The sequence below is a fragment of the Gadus macrocephalus genome, chromosome 6 (assembly GCF_031168955.1).
Source record: "Gadus macrocephalus chromosome 6, ASM3116895v1".
Lineage (NCBI taxonomy): Eukaryota > Metazoa > Chordata > Actinopteri > Gadiformes > Gadidae > Gadus > Gadus macrocephalus.
This window is the reverse complement of record NC_082387.1, coordinates 608,456-629,142: the sequence shown is the minus strand read 5'-3', so window position 1 is coordinate 629,142 and position 20,687 is coordinate 608,456. Positions and strand designations below refer to the sequence as shown.

The following is a 20,687-nucleotide window of genomic DNA, read 5'->3' as shown; positions in this document are numbered from 1 at the left end:
TCTGACTTGGCACCCCGCCACCTCTTCAACCGATAGCCTCGTCATATTATTAAGTGTTTAAACCTGTGCTGAAAACCTGTTCATGCGGGAGCTTCCGATAACAAAATTATCTAGGGTTTAGCTCAATTAAATCGGTTTCCTTAGTATAGTGGTTATTACGTACGCCTGACATGCAAAAGGTCACCGGTTCGAAACCGAGAGGAAACAGTTTCATTGTTTTGAGATATACAAAGTTAATGTTTAAATTCTCCTGCTTTACTATCAAGCAGCAGCGTCTACTTGGCACCCCGCCACCTCTTCAACCGATAGCCTCGTCATATTATTAAGTGTTTAAACCTGCGCTGAAAACCTGTTAATGCGGGAGCTTCTGCTGACAACATTTTCCAGGGTTTTGGTCAAACTAACTGGTTTCCGTAGTGTAGTGGTAATCACGTTCGCCTAACATGCGAAAGGTCCCCGGTTCGAGACCGGGCGGAAACATGGTGATAGTATTTGTGTTTAGCGCTCGTAGTTGAGAGCATAGACTGTATGAAAGTTAAACTCAAACTCTAGTTGTGAGAAGCTCTTAGAAGTGTCTGGGTGTCAACTTCCTTTCCTGATTTGCCTAGCGTTACTGAATCTTCTACGTGCACCTCTCCAGCATGGACTTCTGGGGTAACCGTCTCATCCTGGATCGTCTAGCATGCAATGCACGGTTCGTAGGCCATTGGCATGTCGTGGCGGGCTTTGGCCGCAGTCGTTACGACTTTACAATTGAGGCCTAGCGTGCTGGCATTGTTCACCGCTGTAGCAGATGGGCGAATGGATGTTTAGGATAATATGTTTCAAATATGTATGATATAACCACTTACATTCACACCTGACCACTCTGACGGGATTCTGATGGGTTGCCAGATTATCCGTATATGTGTTTCCGTAGTGTAGTGGTTATCACGTTCGCCTCACACGCGAAAGGTCCCCGGTTCGAAACCGGGCGGAAACAGCATTACTTTTTTGAGGTATACAAAGTTAATGTTTAAATTCTCCTGCTTTACTATCAAGAAGCTGTTCGTGAAGAGTCTATCTTGAACAGAACCTTCAGCAGCGTCTACTTGGCACCACGCCACCTCTTGAACCGATAGCCTCGTCATATTATTAAGTATTTAAACCAACGCGGAAAACCTGTTCATGCGGGTGCTTCTAATGACAATTTTTTCTAGTTTTTTTTTCAAACTCACAGGTTTCCGTAGTGTAGTGGTTATCACGTTCGCCTTACACGCGAAAGGTCCCCGGTTCAAGACCGGGCGGAAACAGCATTACTTACAAATTTAATGTTTAAATTCTCCTGCTTTACTATCAAGCATCTATTCTGGAAAAGTCTGACTTGGCACCCCGCCACCTCTTCAACCGATAGCCTCGTCATATTATTAAGTGTTTAAACCTGTGCTGAAAACCTGTTCATGCGGGAGCTTCCGATAACAAAATTATCTAGGGTTTAGCTCAATTAAATCGGTTTCCTTAGTATAGTGGTTATTACGTACGCCTGACATGCAAAAGGTCACCGGTTCGAAACCGAGAGGAAACAGTTTCATTGTTTTGAGATATACAAAGTTAATGTTTAAATTCTCCTGCTTTACTATCAAGCAGCAGCGTCTACTTGGCACCCCGCCACCTCTTCAACCGATAGCCTCGTCATATTATTAAGTGTTTAAACCTGCGCTGAAAACCTGTTAATGCGGGAGCTTCTGCTGACAACATTTTCCAGGGTTTGGGTCAAACTAACTGGTTTCCGTAGTGTAGTGGTTATCACGTTCGCCTCACACGCGAAAGGTCCCCGGTTCGAGACCGGGCGGAAACATGGTGATAGTATTTGTGTTTAGCGCTCGTAGTTGAGAGCATAGACTGTATGAAAGTTAAACTCAAACTCTAGTTGTGAGAAGTTCTTAGAAGTGTCTGGGTGTCAACCTCCTTTCCTGATTTGCCTAGCGTTACTGAATCTTCTACGTGCACCTCTCCAGCATGGACTTCTGGGGTAACCGTCTCATCCTGGATCGTCTAGCATGCAATGCACGGTTCGTAGGCCATTGGCATGTCGTGGCGGGCTTTGGCCGCAGTCGTTACGACTTTACAATTGAGGCCTAGCGTGCTGGCATTGTTCACCGCTGTAGCAGATGGGCGAATGGATGTTTAGGATAATATGTTTCAAATATGAATGATATAACCACTTACATTCACACCTGACCACTCTGACGGGATTCTGATGGGTTGCCAGATTATCCGTATATGTGTTTCCGTAGTGTAGTGGTTATCACGTTCGCCTCACACGCGAAAGGTCCCCGGTTCGAAACCGGGCGGAAACAGCATTACTTTTTTGAGGTATACAAAGTTAATGTTTAAATTCTCCTGCTTTACTATCAAGAAGCTGTTCGTGAAGAGTCTATCTTGAACAGAACCTTCAGCAGCGTCTACTTGGCACCACGCCACCTCTTGAACCGATAGCCTCGTCATATTATTAAGTATTTAAACCAACGCGGAAAACCTGTTCATGCGGGTGCTTCTAATGACAATTTTTTCTAGGTTTTTTTTCAAACTCACAGGTTTCCGTAGTGTAGTGGTTATCACGTTCGCCTTACACGCGAAAGGTCCCCGGTTCAAGACCGGGCGGAAACAGCATTACTTACAAATTTAATGTTTAAATTCTCCTGCTTTACTATCAAGCATCTATTCTGGAAAAGTCTGTCTGGAACAGGACCTTCAGCAGTGACGACTGGGCACCACGTCACCTCTTAAACCGATAGCCTCATCATATTATTAAGTGTTTAAACCTGTGCTGAAAACCTGTTCATGCGGGAGCTTCCGATAACAAAATTATCTAGGGTTTTGCTCAATTAAACCGGTTTCCTTAGTATAGTGGTTATTACGTACGCCTGACATGCAAAAGGTCACCGGTTCGAAACCGAGCGGAAACAGTTTCATTGTTTTGAGATATACAAAGTTAATGTTTAAATTCTCCTGCTTTACTATCAAGCAGCTATTCGGGAAAAGTCTATCTGGAACAGAACCTTCAGCAGCGTCTACTTGGCACCCCGCCACCTCTTCAACCGATAGCCTCGTCATATTATTAAGTGTTTAAACCTGCGCTGAAAACCTGTTAATGCGGGAGCTTCTGCTGACAACATTTTCCAGGGTTTTGGTCAATCTAACTGGTTTCCGTAGTGTAGTGGTTATCACGTTCGCCTAACACGCGAAAGGTCCCCGGTTCGAGACCGGGCGGAAACATGGTGATAGTATTTGTGTTTAGCGCTCGTAGTTGAGAGCATAGACTGTATGAAAGTTAAACTCAAACTCTAGTTGTGAGAAGTTCTTAGAAGTGTCTGGGTGTCAACCTCCTTTCCTGATTTGCCTAGCGTTACTGAATCTTCTACGTGCACCTCTCCAGCATGGACTTCTGGGGTAACCGTCTCATCCTGGATCGTCTAGCATGCAATGCACGGTTCGTAGGCCATTGGCATGTCGTGGCGGGCTTTGGCCGCAGTCGTTACGACTTTACAATTGAGGCCTAGCGTGCTGGCATTGTTCACCGCTGTAGCAGATGGGCGAATGGATGTTTAGGATAATATGTTTCAAATATGAATGATATAACCACTTACATTCACACCTGACCACTCTGACGGGATTCTGATGGGTTGCCAGATTATCCGTATATGTGTTTCCGTAGTGTAGTGGTTATCACGTTCGCCGCACACGCGAAAGGTCCCCGGTTCATGACCGGGCGGAAACAGCATTACTTACAAATGTAATGTTTAAATTCTCCTGCTTTACTATCAAGCATCTATTCTGGAAAAGTCTGACTTGGCACCCCGCCACCTCTTCAACCGATAGCCTCGTCATATTATTAAGTGTTTAAACCTGTGCTGAAAACCTGTTCATGCGGGAGCTTCCGATAACAAAATTATCTAGGGTTTAGCTCAATTAAATCGGTTTCCTTAGTATAGTGGTTATTACGTACGCCTGACATGCAAAAGGTCACCGGTTCGAAACCGAGAGGAAACAGTTTCATTGTTTTGAGATATACAAAGTTAATGTTTAAATTCTCCTGCTTTACTATCAAGCAGCAGCGTCTACTTGGCACCCCGCCACCTCTTCAACCGATAGCCTCGTCATATTATTAAGTGTTTAAACCTGCGCTGAAAACCTGTTAATGCGGGAGCTTCTGCTGACAACATTTTCCAGGGTTTTGGTCAAACTAACTGGTTTCCGTAGTGTAGTGGTTATCATGTTCGCCGAACATGCGAAAGGTCCCCGGTTCGAGACCGGGCGGAAACATGGTGATAGTATTTGTGTTTAGCGCTCGTAGTTGAGAGCATAGACTGTATGAAAGTTAAACTCAAACTCTAGTTGTGAGAAGTTCTTAGAAGTGTCTGGGTGTCAACCTCCTTTCCTGATTTGCCTAGCGTTACTGAATCTTCTACGTGCACCTCTCCAGCATGGACTTCTGGGGTAACCGTCTCATCCTGGATCGTCTAGCATGCAATGCACGGTTCGTAGGCCATTGGCATGTCGTGGCGGGCTTTGGCCGCAGTCGTTACGACTTTACAATTGAGGCCTAGCGTGCTGGCATTGTTCACCGCTGTAGCAGATGGGCGAATGGATGTTTAGGATAATATGTTTCAAATATGTATGATATAACCACTTACATTCACACCTGACCACTCTGACGGGATTCTGATGGGTTGCCAGATTATCCGTATATGTGTTTCCGTAGTGTAGTGGTTATCACGTTCGCCTCACACGCGAAAGGTCCCCGGTTCGAAACCGGGCGGAAACAGCATTACTTATTTGAGGTATACAAAGTTAATGTTTAAATTCTCCTGCTTTACTATCAAGAAGCTGTTCGTGAAGAGTCTATCTTGAACAGAACCTTCAGCAGCGTCTACTTGGCACCACGCCACCTCTTGAAGCGATAGCCTCGTCATATTATTAAGTATTTAAACCAACGCGGAAAACCTGTTCATGCGGGTGCTTCTAATGACAATTTTTTCTAGGTTTTTTTTCAAACTCACAGGTTTCCGTAGTGTAGTGGTTATCACGTTCGCCTTACACGCGATAGGTCCCCGGTTCAAGACCGGGCGGAAACAGCATTACTTACAAATGTAATGTTTAAATTCTCCTGCTTTACTATCAAGCATCTATTCTGGAAAAGTCTGTCTGGAACAGGACCTTCAGCAGTGACGACTGGGCACCACGTCACCTCTTAAACCGATAGCCTCATCATATTATTAAGTGTTTAAACCTGTGCTGAAAACCTGTTCATGCGGGAGCTTCCGATAACAAAATTATCTAGGGTTTTGCTCAATTAAACCGGTTTCCTTAGTATAGTGGTTATTACGTACGCCTGACATGCAAAAGGTCACCGGTTCGAAACCGAGCGGAAACAGTTTCATTGTTTTGAGATATACAAAGTTAATGTTTAAATTCTCCTGCTTTACTATCAAGCAGCTATTCGGGAAAAGTCTATCTGGAACAGAACCTTCAGCAGCGTCTACTTGGCACCCCGCCACCTCTTCAACCGATAGCCTCGTCATATTATTAAGTGTTTAAACCTGCGCTGAAAACCTGTTAATGCGGGAGCTTCTGCTGACAACATTTTCCAGGGTTTTGGTCAAACTAACTGGTTTCCGTAGTGTAGTGGTTATCACGTTCGCCTAACACGCGAAAGGTCCCCGGTTCGAGACCGGGCGGAAACATGGCGATAGTATTTGTGTTTAGCGCTCGTAGTTGAGAGCATAGACTGTATGAAAGTTAAACTCAAACTCTAGTTGTGAGAAGTTCTTAGAAGTGTCTGGGTGTCAACCTCCTTTCCTGATTTGCCTAGCGTTACTGAATCTTCTACGTGCACCTCTCCAGCATGGACTTCTGGGGTAACCGTCTCATCCTGGATCGTCTAGCATGCAATGCACGGTTCGTAGGCCATTGGCATGTCGTGGCGGGCTTTGGCCGCAGTCGTTACGACTTTACAATTGAGGCCTAGCGTGCTGGCATTGTTCACCGCTGTAGCAGATGGGCGAATGGATGTTTAGGATAATATGTTTCAAATATGAATGATATAACCACTTACATTCACACCTGACCACTCTGACGGGATTCTGATGGGTTGCCAGATTATCCGTATATGTGTTTCCGTAGTGTAGTGGTTATCACGTTCGCCTCACACGCGAAAGGTCCCCGGTTCGAGACCGGGCGGAAACATGGTGATAGTATTTGTGTTTAGCGCTCGTAGTTGAGAGCATTGACTGTATGAAAGTTAAACTCAAACTCTAGTTGTGAGAAGTTCTTAGAAGTGTCTGGGTGTCAACCTCCTTTCCTGATTTGCCTAGCGTTACTGAATCTTCTACGTGCACCTCTCCAGCATGGACTTCTGGGGTAACCGTCTCATCCTGGATCGTCTAGCATGCAATGCACGGTTCGTAGGCCATTGGCATGTCGTGGCGGGCTTTGGCCGCAGTCGTTACGACTTTACAATTGAGGCCTAGCGTGCTAGCATTGTTCACCGCTGTAGCAGATGGGCGAATGGATGTTTAGGATAATATGTTTCAAATATGTATGATATAACCACTTACATTCACACCTGACCACTCTGACGGGATTCTGATGGGTTGCCAGATTATCCGTATATGTGTTTCCGTAGTGTAGTGGTTATCACGTTCGCCTCACACGCGAAAGGTCCCCGGTTCGAAACCGGGCGGAAACAGCATTACTTTTTTGAGGTATACAAAGTTAATGTTTAAATTCTCCTGCTTTACTATCAAGAAGCTGTTCGTGAAGAGTCTATCTTGAACAGAACCTTCAGCAGCGTCTACTTGGCACCACGCCACCTCTTGAACCGATAGCCTCGTCATATTATTAAGTATTTAAACCAACGCGGAAAACCTGTTCATGCGGGTGCTTCTAATGACAATTTTTTCTAGGTTTTTTTTCAAACTCACAGGTTTCCGTAGTGTAGTGGTTAACACGTTCGCCTTACACGCGAAAGGTCCCCGGTTCAAGACCGGGCGGAAACAGCATTACTTACAAATTTAATGTTTAAATTCTCCTGCTTTACTATCAAGCATCTATTCTGGAAAAGTCTGACTTGGCACCCCGCCACCTCTTCAACCGATAGCCTCGTCATATTATTAAGTGTTTAAACCTGTGCTGAAAACCTGTTCATGCGGGAGCTTCCGATAACAAAATTATCTAGGGTTTAGCTCAATTAAATCGGTTTCCTTAGTATAGTGGTTATTACGTACGCCTGACATGCAAAAGGTCACCGGTTCGAAACCGAGAGGAAACAGTTTCATTGTTTTGAGATATACAAAGTTAATGTTTAAATTCTCCTGCTTTACTATCAAGCAGCAGCGTCTACTTGGCACCCCGCCACCTCTTCAACCGATAGCCTCGTCATATTATTAAGTGTTTAAACCTGCGCTGAAAACCTGTTAATGCGGGAGCTTCTGCTGACAACATTTTCCAGGGTTTGGGTCAAACTAACTGGTTTCCGTAGTGTAGTGGTTATCACGTTCGCCTAACACGCGAAAGGTCCCCGGTTCGAGACCGGGCGGAAACATGGTGATAGTATTTGTGTTTAGCGCTCGTAGTTGAGAGCATAGACTGTATGAAAGTTAAACTCAAACTCTAGTTGTGAGAAGTTCTTAGAAGTGTCTGGGTGTCAACCTCCTTTCCTGATTTGCCTAGCGTTACTGAATCTTCTACGTGCACCTCTCCAGCATGGACTTCTGGGGTAACCGTCTCATCCTGGATCGTCTAGCATGCAATGCACGGTTCGTAGGCCATTGGCATGTCGTGGCGGGCTTTGGCCGCAGTCGTTACGACTTTACAATTGAGGCCGAGCGTGCTGGCATTGTTCACCGCTGTAGCAGATGGGCGAATGGATGTTTAGGATAATATGTTTCAAATATGAATGATATAACCACTTACATTCACACCTGACCACTCTGACGGGATTCTGATGGGTTGCCAGATTATCCGTATATGTGTTTCCGTAGTGTAGTGGTTATCACGTTCGCCTCACACGCGAAAGGTCCCCGGTTCGAGACCGGGCGGAAACATGGTGATAGTATTTGTGTTTAGCGCTCGTAGTTGAGAGCATAGACTGTATGAAAGTTAAACTCAAACTCTAGTTGTGAGAAGTTCTTAGAAGTGTCTGGGTGTCAACCTCCTTTCCTGATTTGCCTAGCGTTACTGAATCTTCTACGTGCACCTCTCCAGCATGGACTTCTGGGGTAACCGTCTCATCCTGGATCGTCTAGCATGCAATGCACGGTTCGTCGGCCATTGGCATGTCGTGGCGGGCTTTGGCCGCAGTCGTTACGACTTTACAATTGAGGCCTAGCGTGCTGGCATTGTTCACCGCTGTAGCAGATGGGCGAATGGATGTTTAGGATAATATGTTTCAAATATGTATGATATAACCACTTACATTCACACCTGACCACTCTGACGGGATTCTGATGGGTTGCCAGATTATCCGTATATGTGTTTCCGTAGTGTAGTGGTTATCACGTTCGCCTCACACGGGAAAGGTCCCCGGTTCGAAACCGGGCGGAAACAGCATTACTTTTTTGAGGTATACAAAGTTAATGTTTAAATTCTCCTGCTTTACTATCAAGAAGCTGTTCGTGAAGAGTCTATCTTGAACAGAACCTTCAGCAGCGTCTACTTGGCACCACGCCACCTCTTGAACCGATAGCCTCGTCATATTATTAAGTATTTAAACCAACGCGGAAAACCTGTTCATGCGGGTGCTTCTAATGACAATTTTTTCTAGGTTTTTTTTCAAACTCACAGGTTTCCGTAGTGTAGTGGTTATCACGTTCGCCTTACACGCGAAAGGTCCCCGGTTCAAGACCGGGCGGAAACAGCATTACTTACAAATTTAATGTTTAAATTCTCCTGCTTTACTATCAAGCATCTATTCTGGAAAAGTCTGACTTGGCACCCCGCCACCTCTTCAACCGATAGCCTCGTCATATTATTAAGTGTTTAAACCTGTGCTGAAAACCTGTTCATGCGGGAGCTTCCGATAACAAAATTATCTAGGGTTTAGCTCAATTAAATCGGTTTCCTTAGTATAGTGGTTATTACGTACGCCTGACATGCAAAAGGTCACCGGTTCGAAGCCGAGAGGAAACAGTTCCATTGTTTTGAGATATACAAAGTTAATGTTTAAATTCTCCTGCTTTACTATCAAGCAGCAGCGTCTACTTGGCACCCCGCCACCTCTTCAACCGATAGCCTCGTCATATTATTAAGTGTTTAAACCTGCGCTGAAAACCTGTTAATGCGGGAGCTTCTGCTGACAACATTTTCCAGGGTTTGGGTCAAACTAACTGGTTTCCGTAGTGTAGTGGTTATCACGTTCGCCTAACACGCGAAAGGTCCCCGGTTCGAGACCGGGCGGAAACATGGTGATAGTATTTGTGTTTAGCGCTCGTAGTTGAGAGCATAGACTGTATGAAAGTTAAACTCAAACTCTAGTTGTGAGAAGTTCTTAGAAGTGTCTGGGTGTCAACCTCCTTTCCTGATTTGCCTAGCGTTACTGAATCTTCTACGTGCACCTCTCCAGCATGGACTTCTGGGGTAACCGTCTCATCCTGGATCGTCTAGCATGCAATGCACGGTTCGTAGGCCATTGGCATGTCGTGGCGGGCTTTGGCCGCAGTCGTTACGACTTTACAATTGAGGCCGAGCGTGCTGGCATTGTTCACCGCTGTAGCAGATGGGCGAATGGATGTTTAGGATAATATGTTTCAAATATGAATGATATAACCACTTACATTCACACCTGACCACTCTGACGGGATTCTGATGGGTTGCCAGATTATCCGTATATGTGTTTCCGTAGTGTAGTGGTTATCACGTTCGCCTCACACGCGAAAGGTCCCCGGTTCGAGACCGGGCGGAAACATGGTGATAGTATTTGTGTTTAGCGCTCGTAGTTGAGAGCATAGACTGTATGAAAGTTAAACTCAAACTCTAGTTGTGAGAAGTTCTTAGAAGTGTCTGGGTGTCAACCTCCTTTCCTGATTTGCCTAGCGTTACTGAATCTTCTACGTGCACCTCTCCAGCATGGACTTCTGGGGTAACCGTCTCATCCTGGATCGTCTAGCATGCAATGCACGGTTCGTCGGCCATTGGCATGTCGTGGCGGGCTTTGGCCGCAGTCGTTACGACTTTACAATTGAGGCCTAGCGTGCTGGCATTGTTCACCGCTGTAGCAGATGGGCGAATGGATGTTTAGGATAATATGTTTCAAATATGTATGATATAACCACTTACATTCACACCTGACCACTCTGACGGGATTCTGATGGGTTGCCAGATTATCCGTATATGTGTTTCCGTAGTGTAGTGGTTATCACGTTCGCCTCACACGGGAAAGGTCCCCGGTTCGAAACCGGGCGGAAACAGCATTACTTTTTTGAGGTATACAAAGTTAATGTTTAAATTCTCCTGCTTTACTATCAAGAAGCTGTTCGTGAAGAGTCTATCTTGAACAGAACCTTCAGCAGCGTCTACTTGGCACCACGCCACCTCTTGAACCGATAGCCTCGTCATATTATTAAGTATTTAAACCAACGCGGAAAACCTGTTCATGCGGGTGCTTCTAATGACAATTTTTTCTAGGTTTTTTTTCAAACTCACAGGTTTCCGTAGTGTAGTGGTTATCACGTTCGCCTTACACGCGAAAGGTCCCCGGTTCAAGACCGGGCGGAAACAGCATTACTTACAAATTTAATGTTTAAATTCTCCTGCTTTACTATCAAGCATCTATTCTGGAAAAGTCTGACTTGGCACCCCGCCACCTCTTCAACCGATAGCCTCGTCATATTATTAAGTGTTTAAACCTGTGCTGAAAACCTGTTCATGCGGGAGCTTCCGATAACAAAATTATCTAGGGTTTAGCTCAATTAAATCGGTTTCCTTAGTATAGTGGTTATTACGTACGCCTGACATGCAAAAGGTCACCGGTTCGAAGCCGAGAGGAAACAGTTCCATTGTTTTGAGATATACAAAGTTAATGTTTAAATTCTCCTGCTTTACTATCAAGCAGCAGCGTCTACTTGGCACCCCGCCACCTCTTCAACCGATAGCCTCGTCATATTATTAAGTGTTTAAACCTGCGCTGAAAACCTGTTAATGCGGGAGCTTCTGCTGACAACATTTTCCAGGGTTTTGGTCAAACTAACTGGTTTCCGTAGTGTAGTGGTTATCACGTTCGCCTAACAGGCGATAGGTCCCCGGTTCGAGACCGGGCGGAAACATGGTGATAGTATTTGTGATTAGCGCTCGTAGTTGAGAGCATAGACTGTATGAAAGTTAAACTCAAACTCTAGTTGTGAGAAGTTCTTAGAAGTGTCTGGGTGTCAACCTCCTTTCCTGATTTGCCTAGCGTTACTGAATCTTCTACGTGCACCTCTCCAGCATGGACTTCTGGGGTAACCGTCTCATCCTGGATCGTCTAGCATGCAATGCACGGTTCGTAGGCCATTGGCATGTCGTGGCGGGCTTTGGCCGCAGTCGTTACGACTTTACAATTGAGGCCTAGCGTGCTAGCATTGTTCACCGCTGTAGCAGATGGGCGAATGGATGTTTAGGATAATATGTTTCAAATATGTATGATATAACCACTTACATTCACACCTGACCACTCTGACGGGATTCTGATGGGTTGCCAGATTATCCGTATATGTGTTTCCGTAGTGTAGTGGTTATCACGTTCGCCTCACACGCGAAAGGTCCCCGGTTCGAAACCGGGCGGAAACAGCATTACTTTTTTGAGGTATACAAAGTTAATGTTTAAATTCTCCTGCTTTACTATCAAGAAGCTGTTCGTGAAGAGTCTATCTTGAACAGAACCTTCAGCAGCGTCTACTTGGCACCACGCCACCTCTTGAACCGATAGCCTCGTCATATTATTAAGTATTTAAACCAACGCGGAAAACCTGTTCATGCGGGTGCTTCTAATGACAATTTTTTCTAGGTTTTTTTTCAAACTCACAGGTTTCCGTAGTGTAGTGGTTAACACGTTCGCCTTACACGCGAAAGGTCCCCGGTTCAAGACCGGGCGGAAACAGCATTACTTACAAATTTAATGTTTAAATTCTCCTGCTTTACTATCAAGCATCTATTCTGGAAAAGTCTGACTTGGCACCCCGCCACCTCTTCAACCGATAGCCTCGTCATATTATTAAGTGTTTAAACCTGTGCTGAAAACCTGTTCATGCGGGAGCTTCCGATAACAAAATTATCTAGGGTTTAGCTCAATTAAATCGGTTTCCTTAGTATAGTGGTTATTACGTACGCCTGACATGCAAAAGGTCACCGGTTCGAAACCGAGAGGAAACAGTTTCATTGTTTTGAGATATACAAAGTTAATGTTTAAATTCTCCTGCTTTACTATCAAGCAGCAGCGTCTACTTGGCACCCCGCCACCTCTTCAACCGATAGCCTCGTCATATTATTAAGTGTTTAAACCTGCGCTGAAAACCTGTTAATGCGGGAGCTTCTGCTGACAACATTTTCCAGGGTTTGGGTCAAACTAACTGGTTTCCGTAGTGTAGTGGTTATCACGTTCGCCTAACACGCGAAAGGTCCCCGGTTCGAGACCGGGCGGAAACATGGTGATAGTATTTGTGTTTAGCGCTCGTAGTTGAGAGCATAGACTGTATGAAAGTTAAACTCAAACTCTAGTTGTGAGAAGTTCTTAGAAGTGTCTGGGTGTCAACCTCCTTTCCTGATTTGCCTAGCGTTACTGAATCTTCTACGTGCACCTCTCCAGCATGGACTTCTGGGGTAACCGTCTCATCCTGGATCGTCTAGCATGCAATGCACGGTTCGTAGGCCATTGGCATGTCGTGGCGGGCTTTGGCCGCAGTCGTTACGACTTTACAATTGAGGCCGAGCGTGCTGGCATTGTTCACCGCTGTAGCAGATGGGCGAATGGATGTTTAGGATAATATGTTTCAAATATGAATGATATAACCACTTACATTCACACCTGACCACTCTGACGGGATTCTGATGGGTTGCCAGATTATCCGTATATGTGTTTCCGTAGTGTAGTGGTTATCACGTTCGCCTCACACGCGAAAGGTCCCCGGTTCGAGACCGGGCGGAAACATGGTGATAGTATTTGTGTTTAGCGCTCGTAGTTGAGAGCATAGACTGTATGAAAGTTAAACTCAAACTCTAGTTGTGAGAAGTTCTTAGAAGTGTCTGGGTGTCAACCTCCTTTCCTGATTTGCCTAGCGTTACTGAATCTTCTACGTGCACCTCTCCAGCATGGACTTCTGGGGTAACCGTCTCATCCTGGATCGTCTAGCATGCAATGCACGGTTCGTCGGCCATTGGCATGTCGTGGCGGGCTTTGGCCGCAGTCGTTACGACTTTACAATTGAGGCCTAGCGTGCTGGCATTGTTCACCGCTGTAGCAGATGGGCGAATGGATGTTTAGGATAATATGTTTCAAATATGTATGATATAACCACTTACATTCACACCTGACCACTCTGACGGGATTCTGATGGGTTGCCAGATTATCCGTATATGTGTTTCCGTAGTGTAGTGGTTATCACGTTCGCCTCACACGGGAAAGGTCCCCGGTTCGAAACCGGGCGGAAACAGCATTACTTTTTTGAGGTATACAAAGTTAATGTTTAAATTCTCCTGCTTTACTATCAAGAAGCTGTTCGTGAAGAGTCTATCTTGAACAGAACCTTCAGCAGCGTCTACTTGGCACCACGCCACCTCTTGAACCGATAGCCTCGTCATATTATTAAGTATTTAAACCAACGCGGAAAACCTGTTCATGCGGGTGCTTCTAATGACAATTTTTTCTAGGTTTTTTTTCAAACTCACAGGTTTCCGTAGTGTAGTGGTTATCACGTTCGCCTTACACGCGAAAGGTCCCCGGTTCAAGACCGGGCGGAAACAGCATTACTTACAAATTTAATGTTTAAATTCTCCTGCTTTACTATCAAGCATCTATTCTGGAAAAGTCTGACTTGGCACCCCGCCACCTCTTCAACCGATAGCCTCGTCATATTATTAAGTGTTTAAACCTGTGCTGAAAACCTGTTCATGCGGGAGCTTCCGATAACAAAATTATCTAGGGTTTAGCTCAATTAAATCGGTTTCCTTAGTATAGTGGTTATTACGTACGCCTGACATGCAAAAGGTCAACGGTTCGAAACCGAGAGGAAACAGTTTCATTGTTTTGAGATATACAAAGTTAATGTTTAAATTCTCCTGCTTTACTATCAAGCAGCAGCGTCTACTTGGCACCCCGCCACCTCTTCAACCGATAGCCTCGTCATATTATTAAGTGTTTAAACCTGCGCTGAAAACCTGTTAATGCGGGAGCTTCTGCTGACAACATTTTCCAGGGTTTGGGTCAAACTAACTGGTTTCCGTAGTGTAGTGGTTATCACGTTCGCCTAACACGCGAAAGGTCCCCGGTTCGAGACCGGGCGGAAACATGGTGATAGTATTTGTGTTTAGCGCTCGTAGTTGAGAGCATAGACTGTATGAAAGTTAAACTCAAACTCTAGTTGTGAGAAGTTCTTAGAAGTGTCTGGGTGTCAACCTCCTTTCCTGATTTGCCTAGCGTTACTGAATCTTCTACGTGCACCTCTCCAGCATGGACTTCTGGGGTAACCGTCTCATCCTGGATCGTCTAGCATGCAATGCACGGTTCGTAGGCCATTGGCATGTCGTGGCGGGCTTTGGCCGCAGTCGTTACGACTTTACAATTGAGGCCTAGCGTGCTGGCATTGTTCACCGCTGTAGCAGATGGGCGAATGGATGTTTAGGATAATATGTTTCAAATATGAATTATATAACCACTTACATTCACACCTGACCACTCTGACGGGATTCTGATGGGTTGCCAGATTATCCGTATATGTGTTTCCGTAGTGTAGTGGTTATCACGTTCGCCTCACACGCGAAAGGTCCCCGGTTCGAGACCGGGCGGAAACATGGTGATAGTATTTGTGTTTAGCGCTCGTAGTTGAGAGCATAGACTGTATGAAAGTTAAACTCAAACTCTAGTTGTGAGAAGTTCTTAGAAGTGTCTGGGTGTCAACCTCCTTTCCTGATTTGCCTAGCGTTACTGAATCTTCTACGTGCACCTCTCCAGCATGGACTTCTGGGGTAACCGTCTCATCCTGGATCGTCTAGCATGCAATGCACGGTTCGTCGGCCATTGGCATGTCGTGGCGGGCTTTGGCCGCAGTCGTTACGACTTTACAATTGAGGCCTAGCGTGCTGGCATTGTTCACCGCTGTAGCAGATGGGCGAATGGATGTTTAGGATAATATGTTTCAAATATGTATGATATAACCACTTACATTCACACCTGACCACTCTGACGGGATTCTGATGGGTTGCCAGATTATCCGTATATGTGTTTCCGTAGTGTAGTGGTTATCACGTTCGCCTCACACGGGAAAGGTCCCCGGTTCGAAACCGGGCGGAAACAGCATTACTTTTTTGAGGTATACAAAGTTAATGTTTAAATTCTCCTGCTTTACTATCAAGAAGCTGTTCGTGAAGAGTCTATCTTGAACAGAACCTTCAGCAGCGTCTACTTGGCACCACGCCACCTCTTGAACCGATAGCCTCGTCATATTATTAAGTATTTAAACCAACGCGGAAAACCTGTTCATGCGGGTGCTTCTAATGACAATTTTTTCTAGGTTTTTTTTCAAACTCACAGGTTTCCGTAGTGTAGTGGTTATCACGTTCGCCTTACACGCGAAAGGTCCCCGGTTCAAGACCGGGCGGAAACAGCATTACTTACAAATTTAATGTTTAAATTCTCCTGCTTTACTATCAAGCATCTATTCTGGAAAAGTCTGACTTGGCACCCCGCCACCTCTTCAACCGATAGCCTCGTCATATTATTAAGTGTTTAAACCTGTGCTGAAAACCTGTTCATGCGGGAGCTTCCGATAACAAAATTATCTAGGGTTTAGCTCAATTAAATCGGTTTCCTTAGTATAGTGGTTATTACGTACGCCTGACATGCAAAAGGTCACCGGTTCGAAACCAAGAGGAAACAGTTCCATTGTTTTGAGATATACAAAGTTAATGTTTAAATTCTCCTGCTTTACTATCAAGCAGCAGCGTCTACTTGGCACCCCGCCACCTCTTCAACCGATAGCCTCGTCATATTATTAAGTGTTTAAACCTGCGCTGAAAACCTGTTAATGCGGGAGCTTCTGCTGACAACATTTTCCAGGGTTTTGTTCAAACTAACTGGTTTCCGTAGTGTAGTGGTTATCACGTTCGCCTAACAGGCGAAAGGTCCCCGGTTCGAGACCGGGCGGAAACATGGTGATAGTATTTGTGATTAGCGCTCGTAGTTGAGAGCATAGACTGTATGAAAGTTAAACTCAAACTCTAGTTGTGAGAAGTTCTTAGAAGTGTCTGGGTGTCAACCTCCTTTCCTGATTTGCCTAGCGTTACTGAATCTTCTACGTGCACCTCTCCAGCATGGACTTCTGGGGTAACCGTCTCATCCTGGATCGTCTAGCATGCAATGCACGGTTCGTAGGCCATTGGCATGTCGTGGCGGGCTTTGGCCGCAGTCGTTACGACTTTACAATTGAGGCCTAGCGTGCTAGCATTGTTCACCGCTGTAGCAGATGGGCGAATGGATGTTTAGGATAATATGTTTCAAATATGTATGATATAACCACTTACATTCACACATGACCACTCTGACGGGATTCTGATGGGTTGCCAGATTTTCCGTTTATGTGTTTCCGTAGTGTAGTGGTTATCACGTTCGCCTCACACGCGAAAGGTCCCCGGTTCGAAACCGGGCGGAAACAGCATTACTTTTTTGAGGTATACAAAGTTAATGTTTAAATTCTCCTGCTTTACTATCAAGAAGCTGTTCGTGAAGAGTCTATCTTGAACAGAACCTTCAGCAGCGTCTACTTGGCACCACGCCACCTCTTGAAGCGATAGGCTCGTCATATTATTAAGTATTTAAACCAACGCGGAAAACCTGTTCATGCGGGTGCTTCTAATGACAATTTTTTCTAGGTTTTTTTTCAAACTCACAGGTTTCCGTAGTGTAGTGGTTATCACGTTCGCCTTACACGCGAAAGGTCCCCGGTTCAAGACCGGGCGGAAACAGCATTACTTACAAATGTAATGTTTAAATTCTCCTGCTTTACTATCAAGCATCTATTCTGGAAAAGTCTGACTTGGCACCCCGCCACCTCTTCAACCGATAGCCTCGTCATATTATTAAGTGTTTAAACCTGTGCTGAAAACCTGTTCATGCGGGAGCTTCCGATAACAAAATTATCTAGGGTTTAGCTCAATTAAATCGGTTTCCTTAGTATAGTGGTTATTACGTACGCCTGACATGCAAAAGGTCACCGGTTCGAAACCGAGAGGAAACAGTTTCATTGTTTTGAGATATACAAAGTTAATGTTTAAATTCTCCTGCTTTACTATCAAGCAGCAGCGTCTACTTGGCACCCCGCCACCTCTTCAACCGATAGCCTCGTCATATTATTAAGTGTTTAAACCTGCGCTGAAAACCTGTTAATGCGGGAGCTTCTGCTGACAACATTTTCCAGGGTTTTTGTCAAACTAACTGGTTTCCGTAGTGTAGTGGTTATCACGTTCGCCTCACACGCGAAAGGTCCCCGGTTCGAGACCGGGCGGAAACATGGTGATAGTATTTGTGTTTAGCGCTCGTAGTTGAGAGCATAGACTGTATGAAAGTTAAACTCAAACTCTAGTTGTGAGAAGTTCTTAGAAGTGTCTGGGTGTCAACCTCCTTTCCTGATTTGCCTAGCGTTACTGAATCTTCTACGTGCACCTCTCCAGCATGGACTTCTGGGGTAACCGTCTCATCCTGGATCGTCTAGCATGCAATGCACGGTTCGTAGGCCATTGGCATGTCGTGGCGGGCTTTGGCCGCAGTCGTTACGACTTTACAATTGAGGCCTAGCGTGCTGGCATTGTTCACCGCTGTAGCAGATGGGCGAATGGATGTTTAGGATAATATGTTTCAAATATGAATGATATAACCACTTACATTCACACCTGACCACTCTGACGGGATTCTGATGGGTTGCCAGATTATCCGTATATGTGTTTCCGTAGTGTAGTGGTTATCACGTTCGCCTCACACGGGAAAGGTCCCCGGTTCGAAACCGGGCGGAAACAGCATTACTTTTTTGAGGTATACAAAGTTAATGTTTAAATTCTCCTGCTTTACTATCAAGAAGCTGTTCGTGAAGAGTCTATCTTGAACAGAACCTTCAGCAGCGTCTACTTGGCACCACGCCACCTCTTGAACCGATAGCCTCGTCATATTATTAAGTATTTAAACCAACGCGGAAAACCTGTTCATGCGGGTGCTTCTAATGACAATTTTTTCTAGGTTTTTTTTCAAACTCACAGGTTTCCGTAGTGTAGTGGTTATCACGTTCGCCTTACACGCGAAAGGTCCCCGGTTCAAGACCGGGCGGAAACAGCATTACTTACAAATTTAATGTTTAAATTCTCCTGCTTTACTATCAAGCATCTATTCTGGAAAAGTCTGACTTGGCACCCCGCCACCTCTTCAACCGATAGCCTCGTCATATTATTAAGTGTTTAAACCTGTGCTGAAAACCTGTTCATGCGGGAGCTTCCGATAACAAAATTATCTAGGGTTTAGCTCAATTAAATCGGTTTCCTTAGTATAGTGGTTATTACGTACGCCTGACATGCAAAAGGTCACCGGTTCGAAACCGAGAGGAAACAGTTCCATTGTTTTGAGATATACAAAGTTAATGTTTAAATTCTCCTGCTTTACTATCAAGCAGCAGCGTCTACTTGGCACCCCGCCACCTCTTCAACCGATAGCCTCGTCATATTATTAAGTGTTTAAACCTGCGCTGAAAACCTGTTAATGCGGGAGCTTCTGCTGACAACATTTTCCAGGGTTTTGTTCAAACTAACTGGTGTCCGTAGTGTAGTGGTTATCACGTTCGCCTAACAGGCGAAAGGTCCCCGGTTCGAGACCGGGCGGAAACATGGTGATAGTATTTGTGATTAGCGCTCGTAGTTGAGAGCATAGACTGTATGAAAGTTAAACTCAAACTCTAGTTGTGAGAAGTTCTTAGAAGTGTCTGGGTGTCAACCTCCTTTCCTGATTTGCCTAGCGTTACTGAATCTTCTACGTGCACCTCTCCAGCATGGACTTCTGGGGTAACCGTCTCATCCTGGATCGTCTAGCATGCAATGCACGGTTCGTAGGCCATTGGCATGTCGTGGCGGGCTTTGGCCGCAGTCGTTACGACTTTACAATTGAGGCCTAGCGTGCTAGCATTGTTCACCGCTGTAGCAGATGGGCGAATGGATGTTTAGGATAATATGTTTCAAATATGTATGATATAACCACTTACATTCACACCTGACCACTCTGACGGGATTCTGATGGGTTGCCAGATTTTCCGTTTATGTGTTTCCGTAGTGTAGTGGTTATCACGTTCGCCTCACACGCGAAAGGTCCCCGGTTCGAAACCGGGCGGAAACAGCATTACTTTTTTGAGGTATACAAAGTTAATGTTTAAATTCTCCTGCTTTACTATCAAGAAGCTGTTCGTGAAGAGTCTATCTTGAACAGAACCTTCAGCAGCGTCTACTTGGCACCACGCCACCTCTTGAACCGATAGCCTCGTCATATTATTAAGTATTTAAACCAACGCGGAAAACCTGTTCATGCGGGTGCTTCTAAAGACAATTTTTTCTAGGTTTTTTTTCAAACTCACAGGTTTCCGTAGTGTAGTGGTTATCACGTTCGCCTTACACGCGAAAGGTCCCCGGTTCAAGACCGGGCGGAAACAGCATTACTTACAAATTTAATGTTTAAATTCTCCTGCTTTACTATCAAGCATCTATTCTGGAAAAGTCTGACTTGGCACCCCGCCACCTCTTCAACCGATAGCCTCGTCATATTATTAAGTGTTTAAACCTGTGCTGAAAACCTGTTCATGCGGGAGCTTCCGATAACAAAATTATCTAGGGTTTAGCTCAATTAAATCGGTTTCCTTAGTATAGTGGTTATTACGTACGCCTGACATGCAAAAGGTCACCGGTTCGAAACCGAGAGGAAACAGTTTCATTGTTTTGAGATATACAAAGTTAATGTTTAAATTCTCCTGCTTTACTATCAAGCAGCAGCGTCTACTTGGCACCCCGCCACCTCTTCAACCGATAGCCTCGTCATATTATTAAGTGTTTAAACCTGCGCTGAAAACCTGTTAATGCGGGAGCTTCTGCTGACAACATTTTCCAGGGTTTTGGTCAAACTAACTGGTTTCCGTAGTGTAGTGGTTATCACGTTCGCCTAACATGCGAAAGGTCCCCGGTTCGAGACCGGGCGGAAACATGGTGATAGTATTTGTGTTTAGCGCTCGTAGTTGAGAGCATAGACTGTATGAAAGTTAAACTCAAACTCTAGTTGTGAGAAGTTCTTAGAAGTGTCTGGGTGTCAACCTCCTTTCCTGATTTGCCTAGCGTTACTGAATCTTCTACGTGCACCTCTCCAGCATGGACTTCTGGGGTAACCGTCTCATCCTGGATCGTCTAGCATGCAATGCACGGTTCGTTTGGCATGTCGTGGCGGG

At 45.1% G+C, this 20,687-nt stretch overlaps 15 non-coding genes across 15 annotated transcripts; all 15 read left to right on the top strand.

Annotated features, from left to right (window-relative positions):
• Positions 1-407: 407 nt before the first annotated feature.
• On the top strand, positions 408-480 carry trnav-aac (transfer RNA valine (anticodon AAC)). The gene has a single exon. It is a non-coding gene; the product is annotated as a tRNA-Val (tRNA).
• Positions 481-909: 429 nt separating this feature from the next.
• On the top strand, positions 910-982 carry trnav-cac (transfer RNA valine (anticodon CAC)). The gene has a single exon. It is a non-coding gene; the product is annotated as a tRNA-Val (tRNA).
• A 1,284-nt stretch (positions 983-2,266) lies between these two features.
• On the top strand, positions 2,267-2,339 carry trnav-cac (transfer RNA valine (anticodon CAC)). Its single transcript has one exon. It is a non-coding gene; the product is annotated as a tRNA-Val (tRNA).
• Positions 2,340-3,185: 846 nt separating this feature from the next.
• Positions 3,186-3,258, top strand: trnav-aac (transfer RNA valine (anticodon AAC)). Its single transcript has one exon. It is a non-coding gene; the product is annotated as a tRNA-Val (tRNA).
• A 1,476-nt stretch (positions 3,259-4,734) lies between these two features.
• Positions 4,735-4,807, top strand: trnav-cac (transfer RNA valine (anticodon CAC)). The gene has a single exon. It is a non-coding gene; the product is annotated as a tRNA-Val (tRNA).
• Positions 4,808-5,653: 846 nt separating this feature from the next.
• trnav-aac (transfer RNA valine (anticodon AAC)) lies at positions 5,654-5,726 on the top strand. Its single transcript has one exon. It is a non-coding gene; the product is annotated as a tRNA-Val (tRNA).
• Positions 5,727-6,657: 931 nt separating this feature from the next.
• Positions 6,658-6,730, top strand: trnav-cac (transfer RNA valine (anticodon CAC)). Its single transcript has one exon. It is a non-coding gene; the product is annotated as a tRNA-Val (tRNA).
• A 782-nt stretch (positions 6,731-7,512) lies between these two features.
• Positions 7,513-7,585, top strand: trnav-aac (transfer RNA valine (anticodon AAC)). The gene has a single exon. It is a non-coding gene; the product is annotated as a tRNA-Val (tRNA).
• Positions 7,586-9,371: 1,786 nt separating this feature from the next.
• On the top strand, positions 9,372-9,444 carry trnav-aac (transfer RNA valine (anticodon AAC)). The gene has a single exon. It is a non-coding gene; the product is annotated as a tRNA-Val (tRNA).
• A 2,288-nt stretch (positions 9,445-11,732) lies between these two features.
• trnav-cac (transfer RNA valine (anticodon CAC)) lies at positions 11,733-11,805 on the top strand. The gene has a single exon. It is a non-coding gene; the product is annotated as a tRNA-Val (tRNA).
• Positions 11,806-12,587: 782 nt separating this feature from the next.
• Positions 12,588-12,660, top strand: trnav-aac (transfer RNA valine (anticodon AAC)). Its single transcript has one exon. It is a non-coding gene; the product is annotated as a tRNA-Val (tRNA).
• Positions 12,661-14,446: 1,786 nt separating this feature from the next.
• Positions 14,447-14,519, top strand: trnav-aac (transfer RNA valine (anticodon AAC)). The gene has a single exon. It is a non-coding gene; the product is annotated as a tRNA-Val (tRNA).
• Positions 14,520-16,807: 2,288 nt separating this feature from the next.
• Positions 16,808-16,880, top strand: trnav-cac (transfer RNA valine (anticodon CAC)). Its single transcript has one exon. It is a non-coding gene; the product is annotated as a tRNA-Val (tRNA).
• Positions 16,881-19,521: 2,641 nt separating this feature from the next.
• Positions 19,522-19,594, top strand: trnav-cac (transfer RNA valine (anticodon CAC)). The gene has a single exon. It is a non-coding gene; the product is annotated as a tRNA-Val (tRNA).
• A 782-nt stretch (positions 19,595-20,376) lies between these two features.
• On the top strand, positions 20,377-20,449 carry trnav-aac (transfer RNA valine (anticodon AAC)). The gene has a single exon. It is a non-coding gene; the product is annotated as a tRNA-Val (tRNA).
• Positions 20,450-20,687: the final 238 nt, after the last annotated feature.